At 48.8% G+C, this 17220-nt stretch overlaps 1 protein-coding gene across 1 annotated transcript in view; it reads left to right on the top strand.

Moving 5' to 3' along the window:
- Positions 1–2813: 2813 nt before the first annotated feature.
- DDC (dopa decarboxylase) overlaps positions 2814–17220 on the top strand; it is an 83351-nt gene continuing 68944 nt past the window's right edge. The window contains exon 1 of the mRNA XM_081244598.1: positions 2814–2899. The gene's annotated coding sequence lies outside the window, so the exon portion shown is untranslated. The remainder of the gene's footprint in view (positions 2900–17220) is intronic.

Here is a 17220-nt window from a genome sequence, read left to right as displayed (position 1 = left end):
AGCTCAGCCAAAAAAAAAAAAAGACAACACGATGAAACCCACTGGACTGCATTAGCTTAATTATAATTAGAGCAGCTGAACTGGTGGCTTTGTCTCCGATCAGCCGAGCTGACTGGCCCCCACAGAGGGCTCCGCCACGGGCCTCGGGTCCCACCGGCACGCCAGCCCTGGCCCTCTCCTGCCCAGTCCTGGTCACTCCCGCGCTACACAGAATACAGTAAACGGAAGGCCAGAATTCACAGAAGAAGACTGCAAATAGCTAAGGAACATATGAGCATCAATTTTTAAGTGAAACGAGCAACAATTACAGGAATAGCTGCTTCCTCCAGCTTGTGTGGTCACTGTTGAATCCTCACCTGCACATATTTTACAAATCTCGATCTCCTTTATTTCTCTAGAGAGAGCGTGTGATCCTTAGTGGCGTCTGCCATCTTTGATCATAACCTACGGTAAGAAACGCTGTCATCTTGCGGCCCAGCGCACATACGCCCATACATCATCGAAACAGAAATTTCAGGAAACACGATTTCTCTTGTTGGGTGCAATGGCCCCTCTTTCCTGGTCTATTCTGTTCTGTTTGCTTTCCTTTTTAAAAATGCTGGTCACAAGATCTCTAAACTGGTTTCATGACCCAGCAACAGGTTGATCCCAGTGATTTGAAAAACATATGAATTGGAGAAGAAGTGGGCTGGAGGTGTGACACCCCCGATTTCAGACCTCCTCTGAAGCTGCAGTAACCACGGCCGAGTGGAGCTGATGGAAGCAGAGAGAAATGGATCCGCGGAACAGAGTGGAGAGGCCAGGAACAGACCCACACAAATAGAGTCAAGTCTCTCTGACAAAGGAGCAAACGCAAGACAACCGAGCAGAGACAGTCTTTCCAACAAACGGTGCTGAAACAACTGACATCCCCACGCAGAAGGCAAATCTAGACACAGACCTCACACCTGCACAAAAACTAACTCAAAATGGATCACAGACCTGAACGTAAATGCAAAACTATAAAACCCCTAGAATATGACACAGGAGACAATCTAGATGAATAGAGGGTTTGGTGATGACTTCTTAGCTACAACACCAAAGGCACGATGCACAGAAGAAAAAATAAGCTGGACTTCATTAAAATTTCAAAACACTGCTCTGCAAATAGTATGGAATTGACTTCTCATCTGCACCTAAGCAAAATGGCTTTTCCAAGAAAATTTGATTCCGAGGACATTTCTCCTCTGCAGATCCGGTCACAAGGCAGGCCTAAGCAGGTGTGTGCCTCATGGCTTTTCACCCCCGACTTCACTGGAGTCTCCGGGGCCCCGCTTTGCTCCAGTCTCCACAGAAGTGGGAATACTGAAGTCCCTACACCTGCCTCCAGACCAGATGATGTGGCTTTGACACTGTAGAGAGTTGCTCAGTGTAACCGAGACGTACAACTCACTGGGAGAGGAAGAGGCTTCCTAAGACCCATGGGGTGGGGCAGCTTCACTGGCTCTGCCCACCAGACAGACCCAGATCCTCCTCCCCAGGGAGGCCTGGGTGTCCACATGTGACATCGCTAGGAGGGGTTCTTTAACTCCAAGCTGCATTCAGTTGAAAATGTGTTCTGTTGAAAAGCTCGAGTCCACATGGTATAGTGAAAAGTACCTAGAACTTCCACTCTTGCGTCAACAAGCCTCCAATGCAGACCTGCAGATGCAGGACTTGGTTAAGTGGCCTCGGCTGATGCCATCCACGATCCATTGTTTCTGTGCACCAGCCGCGGGGTCTGGTGACTCTGCCCGCAGCTGTCCCCGGGCACCAGAGCTTGCTGTGTCCGAGTGAGGGGTGTGAGGGGGAATTACCAGCCCTCTCAGGTGGACCCCCCATCCCAGCTCCCAAAGTCCTGACGCAGGGTCCCTGCCCACCAGGCCACCAGGGGGGTAACTGGCTTGGAAACAAGCCTGGTACTGCCTAACAAAATAAAAACTAACAAAATAAGCAACTGGCACGTGAGTCTTTGTCTCAAGGGCAGCTTTGGGGGAACCCAAACTAAGACAAGGACATGACCAGAGTTAAACAGTGGGGTTGTAGACAGGAAAACTCACTTCCCAAGAGGTCAGCTCCCCACAGCTTAACTCTGCATCAGTGTGCTTGCAACCCAGACCTCAGCAGAATTTTTGAATGTAGGAACAAATGATGTTAAAGTTCCTCTTGAAAGAGAAACATGTGAAAGCAGCAAGGATTTTTATTAGAAGAAAACTGATAAGGGAACCCTTGCCCTTCCCAGTACCCCAATGCATTAGAAAGTGATCAAAGTTTACAGTTTTCTGTACACCTGAAACTAACACAACATTGTAAATCAATTTTACTTCAATAAGAAAATAAAAAAGAACAAAAATATTTTTTTAAAAAAAGGAAAGAGATAAAGGTTAAATGCTGTAGCCCTGGCACAGAAATGAAAGAACAATTCCCCAGGACCACAACAAGCTCAAGAAACAGAAATATTTTTCAAAGATACTGTTGGAAGAATTACCTTACTCTATGGGGAAAAACTGAGAACTTTACCCTAAAATAAATTTCAGATGGAGGAAAGCTCTAAAGGTAAATATCTCAAAGTATAAAATGCTAAAAGGAAATAGAAGTCAATGTGTATACATTTTGAGTAGAGGATAGTTTCCTAAATTCCCCAGAGATGAGCTGTTCTCTGTAGGTTTCTCAAGATTTCCTCGACCTTTATCACCATTAGAAATTAATATTTAACCAGCATATGTGGCTGAACAAGCTAGGCCTTGTGGATCTGAAGGGGCAAGAAGTGTGCAGGGCTGCAGCCCGATTCCTGAGCTGCTCCCCCACGTTCTCCTCAAACCCCAGAGCTGGCAAATTCCCGAAAGGACCCGAGACCCAGCGGGGCCTGAGTTCCCAGCAGGTAAGTCCTGGCTTTCTGCTTAATCGGTTATGATTGTTGGAAACGGCACCGCCTGGACCTTGACTCTGCTGCCCTAGTGCTGAATGTTGGCGTCAAGGTCAGCTCGCTTGGAGACTGGAGAAAACAGGGTCTATCTACGTGCCGTGTGTGGGGCCACAGGCACCACGCTGTGGGGAGGGATGCTGGTGCTCACAGGTGCTCACACTCACCCATGTGTGATAAGGCGGGGGCGGGGGACCATCTCGGGGCTGCCGCCAACACAGCAAGCACGGGACACATGTGTGGATTCCTTTGCTCTCTACCACTTGCCTCCCACGTGGTGGGGGCCTCTGAGCCTCTGTTTCTTCCTCTCTAAAATGGGGATTTTAATAGTACCCACCTTGTCAGGTTCCGGTGAGCCCCGACTCTCATAACATATGGAGAATACCCGGCACATGGGAGACGCTGAGTAAATATCAACCCTTTCCTTCTTAACATCTGTGACTCTGCACAGGTTCTCCCTTCATGACACATGGTGTAGTCTCCCCACGGGTAAATTCAGAGTCTACCTGTGCAGTGGGATTTGAGAGAATTAAAGGATCTCCCCTGCCAGTTTAGCAGGCTCATTACAGTCCCATCAGAAGATACAATTCTTGAGAAGGAACCTTTGCTTCTCCATCAGGCTGGAGTTAAAGCAATACCTTTTGGTTGTTTGCTGTTGGGATTCACATGCTTGGCCTCTATGGTATCCTCATCTCACAAGGGAGAAAACTGGGACACAGGAGGTGAGGAAGGTGGTCCAAGACCTCACAGCTCGTGACCACGGAGGTAGAACTTGGATCGTTCTTGCTGTACCACCTGGCGCTCTCCGCCCGGCCCTTCTGGGAAAGTGGTGCCTATTGCAAGCACTTACCATGTCCCTGGCCCTGTAGTGAGCACCACAGGAAGGGTTAATCTGAGCCCCTTGGAGGTCAGGGAGCACGATGTGGATGGACCAGACAGGACGTGCAGGGCAGTTGATGGGATCGAGGGGGGATGGAGAGGGTGGGAGGTGGAAAGTGCAGGGTTGCACACAGGGTGGGGGGCTCTAGGCTCCCGGGGTGGGTGAGGGCACAGAGGGCGTGGTCTTCTAGGAAAGCCTGCCCACGCTCCACCTGGGGGAGTCCGGTGGTCAGTTCTGAGGGCCTCTCAGTAGCGCAGGCAAGCCCCTGATGGCCTCCTGCCCTGAGGACCTCGGATGGCTCCTGGTCAGCCGAGCGACACAGTGTGATGGGGCCAGATGACAGGTCTGGAAGAGTTCATCCCTGGATGAAGGTGTGGGACAGAGATGCCCCAGAGAACAGTCACTCTGCACGTCCTCAGAGTGGATTTATGACGTTTGAAACCAGGAAAATGTTGGTGCTGCTGAAAATTTAAATCATGACTTCCAGACTTTTAAAAATTCCTAAATAATGTGCAAAGAAATAGAGCCCTGAGCTTCACTGCACCCCCAGCCTCCGACAGCTGAGGGAGAACGGGGGTGATTCACACTGTAACAAGGGCACTAACAAGTAATCTGTTACATAACAGTACTTTATAAAATGATAAAAGGTTCAGTCCACCAAGAAGCAATACAGTTCTAAACACATACAGACCTAACAGAAAAGCCTTAAATGTATAAAGCAAACCTTGGTACGGCTATGGGGAGAAATTGCCAAATTCACCACCATAATAAAAGATTTCAACACATCTTCAGCAATGGCAGTAAGCTGGGCGATAGAGCAAGCTAACAGAAACATTAGTGAAGATTTAAAGCATTTCAACAAGTGACAATCTCGGTTTATTGGATGTATATGGAACCCTCCACCTAGTAATTAGAAAATATACTTTCTTCTCAAGAGCACATGAAATGTTTATAAAAATTCAGGATGTAGCAGGCTGTAGTGCAAGTCTCAGTGTCAATCAGAGAACTGCTATAATACTAGCTGCTCTCTGACCACAATTCAAGTCAATTAATTAAATTATAATTCAAGAAAAAGATAAGTAAAAATTGTTATATGTGTCTGGAAATTTTTGGAAAGATACTACACAACTCATGAATCAATTAAAAAATGTAATAGAAGTTAAATAATACTTAGAAAAAAAGATAATGAAATATGCTAATTTAAAAACGAGCTATGTATTGAAAGAAGTACATAGAAGAAAGTAAATAGTTTTAAATGTTTATATTAGAAAGTAAAAAAGGCCAAAAAGTAATGAGAAAATCACTCAACTAAAGATGTTAGGAAAAGAACAACAGGATAAAGATCACTGAATGCAGTCAATAATAAAGACAAAGAGGATAAATTAGTGAAAAAGAAAATAAAGGTAGATGAGGGAGGATCAACGAAGCTCAAGGGCTATTTTTTTTTAAGACTAATAAAATAGACACAGTTCTGGCAATATTAACTAAAGACGAAAAGAGAGCAGAACAGGTAAAAAAAAATGATAATAAAAGGGGATATAATTATAGATCCAACAAACTAAAAAGGTAATGAGTATATCATAAAAAAACATTCTTGTCATTAAATCTAAAAAACTTGATGAAATAATATCAAATTGGTTTCCAGGAGAAATAGAAATCTTAAATAGTCCTATAGTAATAAAAAATTGATTTGTTAGTATCAAATATTCCCTCAAAAATGAAAGGAAGGGACAAATGATTTTATGTATGATTTTTTATACTCTTTTAGTGACCGGACAATTCCAAATTTCAAAATTATATGACTGTTTCAGAGAATCAAAAAAGAAGAAATTACCCTCAGAGCAGTCTATGATACCATAGAATCTGACACTAAAACCAGAGAAAAAATTCTATGCAAAATGTTAATACACCATAGTTTTATCCCAAGAATAAAAGGATACTTGAAAATTAGAAAATTTAATGTGATTCATCACATTAACAGTTCAGAGGAGGAAAACCATAAGGTTTTCTCTTCTGATGAAGAAAATCTTTCAACAAAATTGAACATCTATTTATTATACAAATAGGAATAGAAGAAATTTTTAAATAAAGAATACCCAATAAAACCCTGTTGTGAATAGTGAATGTTGGAAGATCCCTTCTGCAGTCAATGAGATGCAACTTTCACTACCTCCATCACCACTGTCCCAGAGGCCCTAGAACAGTGCCGGGCACGTACAGAATTTTAAATGCTAAGTTTTCTAGCAGTCACGTTAACAAAATCAAAAATACATGTGCACTGCAATAGCCTATATTATGTAATACAACAAAGTAAAATGTAGTCCTGCACTCAAATTGTGTAATGGGGGAAATTTCCACACTGCTTCAGTTTTTAGATTTAAATTTAAATTATTAAATAACATTAACTGACGTATTCATTTCCTCAGTAGCACTGGCTGCATTTCAAGGGCTCAGTAGTCAGATGTGGTTCATGGCTCTGATGCTAGACAGCACAGTCCTAGACAGTGCAATAAGGCAAGAAAAATAAATAAGTAAAGGGACTAGAAAGACAACGTTTTCACAATTCACTAAGGATACTGCTCTTTACGTTGAAACCCACCTGAATTAACAGACAAGTTATTAAAAGTTCTAAGAGAATGTAGGTAGGTGGCCAGAAAAAAAGATCAAACCTACAAAATCCATTGCAATTTCATATGTTGGCAATAAACAGTTATCTTCTTTGATTGCTAAGGAGAAAAATCACTTTTTCACGTATTTATGAGACTCCTTTCCATTTCTGATAAATGCTTGTATTTCTACTGAATTATCTTTTTCTTATTGAAAAGGTCTTTTTATATTATAGAGCCTAACTCATAATTAGCAATATGCATTTCAGATCCCTTCCTCTACCCTGGAAGTTGTCTTTCTAGTTTCCACAGTTGGAAGAACAGATATTCTTAACAATAATGTAGTCAGATTTGTCAGTCTCTTATGGTTGGCTGATTAAGTGAATCATTTAAGAAATCCTTCCTCTCCACAGTAATAAAAATATACTTCTCTGTTGTCCTAAGAAGCTTGCCTTTCACAGTTAAGGATTTAATCTATCCTTAACTTTTTGGTATATGGGGTGAGAAACAGATTCAAGATCATGTTTTTTCCAAGTAGCCAACCAGTTGTTCTAGCACCATTCAATAGTTTATTCTTTCTCACTCGTTCTGTGATTCCACATATGTCCATTTTCCAAATCTTTTGTGGGATTTTTTTCTGGGCTATCTATTCTGTTGGATTGGCCAGATGTCTATCCTTACATCGAAACTGTTACATTTTTACAGCTTCATCTGTCTCATAAGTATAGAGCAAGACTGCAATATTCTTCCTTCTCAAGCGTATGCTGGTCGTTCTCAGACTTTGGCTTCTCCGTTCATATTTTAGAGTCAAATATCTATGTGGGATTTTGATTAAAATACTACTGAATCTGTCCATCAGTTTGAGGAAAATGGAAATGTTTATGGTACTGGGTGTTCTTTATCCATGACTGGGCATTTATTTCCATTTATTCAGGTCTTCTTTAATGTCCTCCCATGGGCTTTTATAAAAGTCTTGCAGACCTTTTGTAAGGTTTTGTTAGGTCCATTCCTGGTGTCCTGTTCCTAAGTCAGAGCTTGTCACTGTCCCTGGGATGGTGAAGCAGCTGTCCACAGTCACACAGCAGGTCCGGGAGGCAGGTCCACGCCGGAATCTGCAGGCTGATGTCTCAGCCCTGTGCTGCATCTTCAGACCGCTTCACATCTCCTTGTTTCTACTTCCGGATACATCTCAAATCTGTCTGTTCTCTCCCCTGCAATTTGCTCTCCAAGCAACAGCTGGCGTGACTTTTAAGCCCTCAGGCACGTCCGTGCTCCGCCCCAGACCCTTCAAGAACTGGATGTCCCCCCAAGGGCAGTCGGCCCCTGAGCTGCGGGCTCCCCCCTGGGCTGCTTCCTCTTCACAGGCTTGGCTCGGCAGCCCTGCTCACAGCTGGCCGGTGGCTTTCTCTCTGCGTATTCTTTCACCATCTGCCTCCGACCCTGGATGCCACACAGCAAGCTCACCTGGCAGTGGGGCATGGGGGCCAGCCGGCCTGGTGAGGGACTCCCTGCTCAGCCATGTGCTAGCTGTGTGACCTTGGGCAAACCTCTCTGGGCCTGCGTTTCCTCATCCGTAAACTGCGGATGATGATCATCTACCTTGTGATGAGCGTTGTGAGGGTCTGAGTGATCCTGTGGTAAAAATGCCGGGAAAAGAACCGTGATAAATGCTAATTATTATCACTGTCACTCTTTACAGAACGGAAAGCGCCATCCTTTTCTCACAGCCCCCTCGCGCAGAGTTCCATCATCACACCTCTACCCCCCACCCCGGCACAGCCTCCACGAAAGATGCAGGGTTCCCCTAGGGTCTGCGCTGGGCCGGGCGCTGTGCTGGGTCAGGGGCCCCGCACCGAGGGCACCGCGTCCAGAGCCCGCCGGAGCCCTGCGCAGGCACAGCGCCCGGCCCAGCTCCGGCCACCCCTTCAGCCTCGCCCCCTCCCTCCCCGGCCTCTCGTCCAGCAGAGCGGCGCTGGGGGGTGGGCGGTCCTCTGCGGCCCCCGGCGACGTGGTTCGGAGCTCGGTCGGCCCCGCGCGGAAGGGCCTGATCCCCGCACCAGCCTGCGGTCGTCGCCGGGTGGAGGGAGGGAAGAGCTGCGCGAGAGGCGCGCCCGGGTCCCCGCAGACCCCGCCCACCCGCCCCACCGGCCCCGCCCACCCGTCGCGGAGGCCTCGGCCCCTGCCAGCTCCACAGATGCTTCAAAGGGCAGATGCTCCTTTGAAGAGATGCTGCTTCGTTAAAGCCAGGGGGGAATGGCTTTCCGTGGGAAGTTCCCAGCTCGTGGCTGTGCTACAGGCCCTGAAACTGTGTTGTGTGTCTGTGTGTGCCTTGTGTGTACGTGTACGTGTACGTTTACGATGGTGTGTGCACCTGTGCATGTGCACATGGCTGTGTGCGTGGGTGTGTGCACGTGCATATGGCGTGTGTGTGTGTGTGCCCTGTGTGGTGTGTGTGTGTATATGTGTCCAGGGTGAGTGTGAGTGTTGCTGGAAGCAGGGGAATCTACGTGCCCTGCTGGCCTGGGGGGGCTCCCCTGCAGGTCCCCTTTCCAGGCTCTGAGCCCACCTTAACTGAGGAAGGAGCACTGCCGCAGAAGGCCCCGGCCAGCCTGCCCAGCCAGGTGGGTGAGGAGGGAAGCCCAAGTCCAGGTTTGAGGACATCTGTGTTTTGAATGCTGGTCAGCTTCAGGGCTAAAAGAACAGGACTCTGAATCCGGTGAACCCGGTTTCAAATCCTTGCCCGCCTCTGCTTCTCTCTCTGCCTGGGCTCGTGGGCTTGGCACTCGGTGCCTCCTGCGGTCAGGTCAGCCTCCTGCACGGCACAGCAGGTCCCAGGGGCCCCGAGCAGGTACGGGTACAACGTTCGTGGCCCAGCGCTGGCACAGAGCGAGTCTCCTCGCTTGCCTTGCCCAGGCCAGCCCTTCTCCAGCCCTTGAAAGAGCCTGGAGCCTTCCGCTGCCCCGAGGTTACCAGGAGAGACCCCAGGAGAAGTGGCCCCAGCCTGGGTGTCGCACAGGGCACTGGGACACGGAGCCCCTTTCCCTTGTCTTGTAGGCCCGCAGCCCCTGCCGGCTCCACCGTCTCTGGGCCCTGCTCTGCCCGGCCCGACCCTCACGTCCTGTGGAGGATGGGAAGCAGAAGGGCGGGGGTGGGATGTGCTGCCGGGTAAATAAGCAGAGCAAGCCGCTCTGATTGGCTTTGGCGAGGCGGACACTCTGTCTACATAAATGGCAATCGCAGCCTCTGTGCCTTTTAACTGTCACCGAGGAGGAGAGAGAGAGACAGACAGAGAACGAGCACCCCCGGCTGCCTGTGAGTACCGCTCTTTGTCCTCAGAGCCTGGGGGACCAGACTCTCGGGGGAAGCCAGCTCCTGGTGGCAGCGCCCCTCCGGTGTGGGGACTTTGGGGACAGGAGGTTCACCTGTTGATTGCAGCCGGGTGGGTCTCCTCAGGCCAGCTGGGAGGGCGAGCATTCAGCGGTGTGCAGGTATGGCACACCGGAGGAGCTTTCTGAGAAAAGAGGGGTCAACCTAAACCACCTGCTTTTGTGTGTGTCGTGTCTCAGTGACAAGTCAGATAAAGAATCAGAAACTTCTGAGGGTTTTTTAGCCCATGATCTCTGAGCCATAATAGCAACATAACAGAGCGCGTGGAAATTCTTTTCCAGGCTGGTTCATGGTGCATCTGGAGCCCACAGAGGCCGGGAGATGGCGGGGGTGGGGGAAGCAGGTGGACCCCTCCAGTCCTCTGCCGAGAAGGACAGCCTCCCGCACGATGCTTGTAAAAACCAATTGGGTCTGATGTTTACGAAGGCTGAGCACGCAGTAGGTGGTCACGGATGGGACCTATATTATTAATAAGCAAGTAAACTGCAGGTGGGAAAGTGGGAGAGGGGTCCGTCTGCCCTGAGTACGTTGTTTTCTCCAGTTTCCAAGGGAAATTCAAGCAGGTGGCTCCGGTTTTCCCCTTCACCCTATTTCTCTGAAAGGCTCCAAGACTTGGGTCTTTACAGTTGGTTTCTCATTTAAATCAGCAGTATTTTCCTTCTGAGACAAAACCAAAACAAAGGGGACAATTGCGGCATAAAAACTGGCCAGGGCAGTGGTCACCCTGGTACAGTTAACACGTAGGCAAGATGAGGGGCATCTGGGTGTATCTGAAAGAGAAAAAAATCATGACGCTCACAGCAGGCTTTTCTGTCTCTCCTGGGCCCGCGGCAGGTGGGCTGCTGCACAACGCCAGTTAGCTTAAAATAATGAAAATAAGAGAAAACCCATTTAAACCTCCACAGATTCAACTAAATAGCTGGGGGGTTTATTTACATATTTCGCCCTCTTCAAGCTGTTGTTTATTCTGAAGGTTTTACCCTGTTAACTCTCCATCTGAGTCTGGTGGTAAGTTTGGGGAGAGACCCCAGGAAAATTAGACTCCCTCGATATTTTAAAAGAGTGGTCCCGAGGTTTCTCTGGGTCTAGTCGGCATTTCTGGAGGAAGATGCTCGGGGCGTACAGGGGCAGCGAATTGGCACACGGCCTCCGAGGAGAAGCTCAAATCCCCCTGCATTCTCCGAGGGGCTAGGCTCCCTGCAAGCAAGGGTCATGGGGGACCCCAGGCCAAAGGGAAGTGGTCCGGTCTTCTGAGTGCACAGACCCATGTGGAAACCGTTCATGAGCTGAGTGGCTTAGTCCAGCGCCTGCTTCCCTGAGCCTGTCTCCTTATCGCTAGAGTGGGGATAACTTCGCTTCTTTGCAGAGCGGCTGTGAAGACAGAGAGAACAGAGATGAAGGGTTACCCCGGGCCCTGTGGACGGTCACCATCCGGCATTTGTCAGGGTTTGGGGGAACTGGGCCAGCAGCGCTGCTCCTGGGTCGTTCAGCTTCTGCCTGTTGCCATTTGCGTGGGGACCAGCCCAGGCGGGGGCCTGGTGCCTGCAACCTGGAGCATCCTCTTCTGGTGTGGTGATTGGGGGGACCCCGACCACACTCTGGGTGCCAGGCACTGCCTCCCCAGCCCAGGCAGGGGCCCTGGGGTCTGTGGGCTCTGACCCCTTGGGCCGTGTGAGGGCACAGGTGGCAGACAGCCCGGGTGTGCCCCGGATGCCCGGCCACGGGGGTAGGGAGAGGCTGGCTTCAGAGTCAGAAATGCCGGCACCTCTGTTCGCATTACTGGTTCTCTGGTCTCCTTTGGGGCACCAGCCCCTCAGAGCCTTGGTGAAACAGCAGTAATAGTACTGGCAGGGGTGATGAGAGTGTGAAGGGCCTAAGGCCTACGGCAAGCTTAGCAGAAGGTCAGGCGACACGGATTCGTTTGGTTTCTTGGACCGTCGGATGTGGCCACCAAAGTCCAAGTGTTCTCGGGATTTGGCTTGTTGGGGGGAGCCTCAGATGCAGGCTTCTTAGCCATGCGGGTGACAGGTCTGCAGCCATGCCCAAGGGGTAAGTGTTCACAGTGAATCCAGGAGTCAGTATTTACTGCTGACCTGACTGGTGAAGAAAAGCGGAGACTCCCCAAAGCATGTGCTGGAGAGGTTGCCTAGATGCACAGCGGCAGGTGTCCCGTGTTTACTCTCGCTGTGTCCTATGTGTCGTAGTCACGGGGCATCCCGGCTGTCGTGGAAAGAAGCAACCAATAGGCATCATTTAATGGTCTCAAGTCTATAGAAAAGGCAGGGTGGTTGTGACCTTTTATCAACGATGAACGTGACTTCAGTGAGAGAAAGGGGGGAAAGGATTGAGGAAAAGAAAGGAAAAAAAGTAAGGGGGTGGAGGTCTAGTCTGACACCAAATTAAAATGGAAACAGGGGAGGAAAGGTCAAATTAAAATGACTGCTCATTCTTATGTAAATGGTTTAGGAGAGCGAACATGAGTGAAAATGATAAACGTGATAAAATTTTAAGCTTAAATGGAAACTGTGAGTGAATGATAAAAGCTGGCAGAGAGGGGGTGTTCGTCATGCCTACCCAGCCTGGCGGTGGGTGACATTTTTGTATCATTCTGGTTTTTCTGGAAAGAAATTTGGCAACATGCAAAAGAACTGTGAAACTCACACCTCTGGATTCCATTGGGGACTTAGTAATATTTGAGAGACAAAGTCAATAGGGGGATAAAGTGACAAGCGCCGTGATGGGTAGCACACGGCCACTTTCCCCACGGCAGTGCTGTTTGCGACAGTCAATGGTCCTCAATCCAATGCGGGAGGTGACGCTGCAAAATTGGCAGGTATTGATAAGGGTACATATGTGCACGATATTAACGTAATTATGCACAGTGCAATTAGGCTTATGGGGAAAATAAGTGAAAAGAGGCTACCGGATGATACACATAGTCTGATGCCAGCTGTTGGAATGGTCTGAGCTCAGGGGTAAATTGGAATAATATCAACTAGTTTAATGTCACTGATATTTATCAACTTTTGAAATTGCTTAAGTTGTGAATTTTTCAGCCAACTTTATAATCCATCACAATCCGTTTGCAGGGATGTGAGTGGAAATAGTAGCATCTTCCCATGAGAGTAAAATCGAAAATCATGGTATAAATTTCTTCGTGGCTCCATCCCATGGAGACCTGCTGGCCAGGAAAATACTGAGATGGCGAGTGTTTCTTAATCAGGGACCGGATCGGAAACAGACGCAAAGTTCCTCTCACATCAGAGGAGCAAGGCTTTGCCCTTGAAGTTTGATCTGGGTCCAGGGTGGGCCTCCACCCTCCCCATCCCCCGATTCTCTCCTGCTGTCCCGATGCTCTGTCTGACCTCATGATGATCCGACCTGCTTCTTTCCTAACCTCAGGATCCCCAAGTGCCAGACACAGACAGCTTTACAGTCCTGAGTGGCTCCTGCCTGCAGCATCTCGCTGCCCCGTTACAAGGGGCTAAACTGAGACTCCAGAGGCCACGGAGTTAGCTGACAGCAGCCCAGCCTCTTGCAGCAGGGCCAGGGTTCGAGCCTGTCCGCTCTGGCCGTACCCCCTGTTCTTTCCAGGCTGCTGGGAGGAGGAGCACCGGCTGAGGAGTGCAGTGTGGAAGAATCTCGTTCTGGAAGGGCAGCAGGGAACCTCTGTAATCCAGACCCAGCTGGCCAGAGAGGAGGAGCTTCCTGGGTGTCCCACCCTGACCGGGGAAAACCCACTGCCTGTGTGCTCAGGCTTCTGTGAGATTTCCCCTCTGACAGCAAACTCCCTAGGGATGCTGCCGTGGCATGGACCACCAACCATACAAGTGATTTGGTACCCTATTTAGAATTCTCTGTAGTACTTAGTGTTAAGGTCATTTTACCAATAGAAGATGGAGGCTCGGACGTCAACTGGCCCGGCCACGGGCACACACCTCACAAACTGTTGCGAGCCCCTTTTCTTCCTAGTTACCATTTGTCAGGTGCAAGGGAGGCACCCGTGGAGGTGGGCTCGCCCCTCGTGGCCTCTAGGGAGCATCTGGGAAATCATTCCTGGAAGCTCAGGGAGAAACTTGTTTTTCAAGTTTCTAATCTGGAGGGTTAGTTGTACTTTTTTTTCCGGAAACCCCAAAGCTGTTGGAGATGCACTGCGCCTGTGTTTGAGTCCAGTGCATTCGGGACGTGGCAGGTCGGAGGTCAGAGCGCTGGGTCCTGCTTCTCTGAGCCTCAGCCTTTTTCATTTGTTCAGGGGATGATAATAGTCCCGATAAGGTTGTTATGAAGATTAATTAGAGCAAAGAGTTGACATAGCACTTGGTGCATGGAATTTAATATAAATGTTGACCATGAAAAAAAAACTGTATTGAGCGACAGTTGATTTACCATGTTGTATCAATTTCTGCTGTACAGCAGAGTGACTCAGTTATACACATATAGACATTCTTTTTAAAAAATATTCTTTTCCATTATGGTTTATTACAGGATGTTGAGTATAGTTCCCTCTGCCGTACAGTAGGCCCTGGTGTTTATCCACTCTGTATGTAATAGTTTGCATCTGCTTATCCCAACCTCCCACTGCATCCCTCCCACCCCCCTCCCCCTTGGCAACCACAAGTCTGTTCTCTATGTCTGTGAGTCTGTTTCTGTTTCATAGATAAGTTTATTTGTATCATTTTTTAAGATCCCACATACAAGTGATATTGAAATGGAACAGGAGCCTACGGTCCTTGCCCCATGTCCTCAGCCTGACGTTCGTCTGGGGAAAAATTTTAGCCAAAGAATAAGTTTAATCAGAGAAGTGAGAAAATGCAGAAACAGAGGAAAACAAAGGAGACCAAGTCATAATAGTTTAGTCATTAAGCATAGTCAAGGACTTTTAGTTCCTCCTTAAGGGCTAAAAGGGCTATATACAATTCTGAGCCGTGTCCTGTGAGCTGTCTTATAGATACTGAAACCTCCACCAGGTGGAAGAAGTTAACTACGTGGTGACCAGGCTGTAGCCATGACATAAGCTGCCACAATTCCGAGAATTGGCCTCAAAGAAATGAAAATAAACCGACCCTGGAACTGAAGATTAATTGTACCTAAAACAGTCAAGATGTTGCTGATCAGACCACTGATGACCAATTTCAAGATGACTGTCAGAGGTGACGGTGCTGTTTCTGCATGTAGCCCCTCCCTCAACCTATAAAAGCTCTTGCCCACTGGTTGTAGGAGGGAGGGAGTCAGCCTTTGGACAGGTGACTTTCCCCCCACCCCAGCTCCCCTGTTGCTGGCATGCAAAATAAAGCAAACTTTGCTTTCCACCAACCTGGCCTCTTTATTGGCTTTTGGGTGGTGAGCAGCTGGACCCCACTTTCAGTTACAATATCATATGATATTTGTCTCTCTCCGTGTGACTTACTTCACTTAGTATGATAATATCTAGGTCCATCCATGATGCTGCAAATGACAGAATTTCATTCTTTTTCGTGGCCGAGTAGTATTCCATTGTATCTATGTACCACATCTTCTTTATCCATTCATCTGTCGACGGACACTTAGGTTATTTCCATGTCTTGGCTATTGTAAATAGTGCTGCTATGAACCTAGGGGTGCATGTATCTTTTTGAATTAGAGATTTGTCTGGATATATGTCCAGGAGCGGAATTGCTGGATCATATGGAAGTTTTATTTTTAGTTTTCTGAGGAACCTCCGTATTGTTCTCCATAGTGGCTGCAGCAACTTACACTCGCACCAACAGTAGAGGAGGGCTCCCTTTTCTCCACACCCTCTCCGGCACTTCTTATTCGTAGACGGCTTGGCAGGACACGTGGGCTGTGCCTCAGCTTTGCCACCACTGACTTCACACCTGGGAAGAACCTAAGCGTCTCTTCCTCCTGTAAACTGAGGGTAGAAATAGCGCAGACGTAGTAACGCGTGCAGTGAGTTAGGGTAGCCCGTTTGGGTCTCTATTCCTATCTCTCCCTGCCCCACCCTCAGACCCCCACAGGCTGTGTTTCCCCGGCTCCCAGGACACCTGGCTCCTGGTAGCCTTTTGCCAATGGGAGGCTCTGGTGGGCGGCTTCAGGGCAGAGGTATCCTCCTCCTTGGTGACGCTGGCTGTCTCCTCTGCGGTGCCAGCTCCTTCTGGGCAAGGCTGACCAAGTTGCCGCTTTGCACAAATGACCTGGGTACCCCTGTCTCTAAGGCTCCTAAATACCACGCTGTTAACTAGAGTCTTAAGATAGACAAAAGATCTTAGGGGGGTGGGGTTTTTTGTTCTGTTTTGTTTTGAGGCATGTTAACAGACTGCCATCCTTTTCTTTTTTTTTTTTTTTCGGTACACGGGCCACTCCCCGCTGTGGCCCCTCCTGTTGCGGAGCCCAAGCTCTGGACGCGCAGGCTCGGCGGCCATGGCTCACGGGCCCAGCCGCTCCACGGCACGTGGGATCCTCCCGGACCGGGGCATGAACCCATGTCCCCTGCATCGGCAGGCGGACTCTCAACCACTGTGCCACCAGGGAAGCCCCAGACTGCCATCCTTATTGTTAGAAAGCTCTCATTGTTAGAAACTTCCTGACCTTCCCGGTTAGAAACATTTCTCCTGTTGGGTTTATTTATGTTCTTTGTGCCCACAGAGAAGATGGCCATCAAGAAACCAGTTGATTCAGGGGAAAATCAGCCAATTTAGCTTTGTGCCTAGATTGATACTTATGTGCTTGAGGTTGAAAAATAGAGACAAGGCCTCACAGTCCCAGAGGGAGAAGTGATTTTTGAAACATAAATTACAGTTTATTTTTCCTGGAATAGTGTAAAAAGAAAATGTAAACACTTTCCTTTTTATCCAGATAGAGAAGGAAAACCAGGAAATGTTGAGTGAAGGGCCCAACGTCCCAGGGTTTGAAACAAGACCAGCGCTTGTCTGTACCGATAGGCAGAACCACGGACAGACACAAAGCATCTTGATCCCGGTCCACTGGCCCCCAGAGGGGTGGCCTCACTCAGACCCTCATACAGTGGGCATGGCTGGCCCTGCGCTGACACTGCTGGTGTGCAGTCACCACACAAGCTCTGCACTGAGGCCACGGGCACCAGTCCCACCCACCTCCACTGCCAGGGAAGCATCAGCTAGAGCCTGGGTTCCAGGGGTCCAGAGAGGGAGATATTTCCAGCCAGGACCACAGGGACTGCTGGGGCCAGAGCAGAGGGAAGCCCAAATCCAAGATGAACTTCCGGGGCCAAGACTGGGGAAACCGAGTCAGTTCTGAGCCTGCAGGGTTAGAGGCTCTGCATGAACCGAACACCAGAAGTCTGGGGTTGGGGTGGAGCAGGTCAGGATTCCCTGGGGAAGGGACCCATTGTTCTTGAGCCGTGATTGTCCCCTGTGGCCTTTTTGTGGCAGGTATGTGATGGGCTGTTG

Source organism: Mesoplodon bidens (assembly GCF_964165515.1).
Source record: "Mesoplodon bidens genome assembly, chromosome: 9".
In the NCBI taxonomy this organism is placed as follows: Eukaryota; Metazoa; Chordata; class Mammalia; order Artiodactyla; family Ziphiidae; genus Mesoplodon; species Mesoplodon bidens.
The sequence above is the reverse complement of the archived record's forward strand: the minus strand, read 5'-3'. Positions and strand labels throughout refer to the sequence as shown.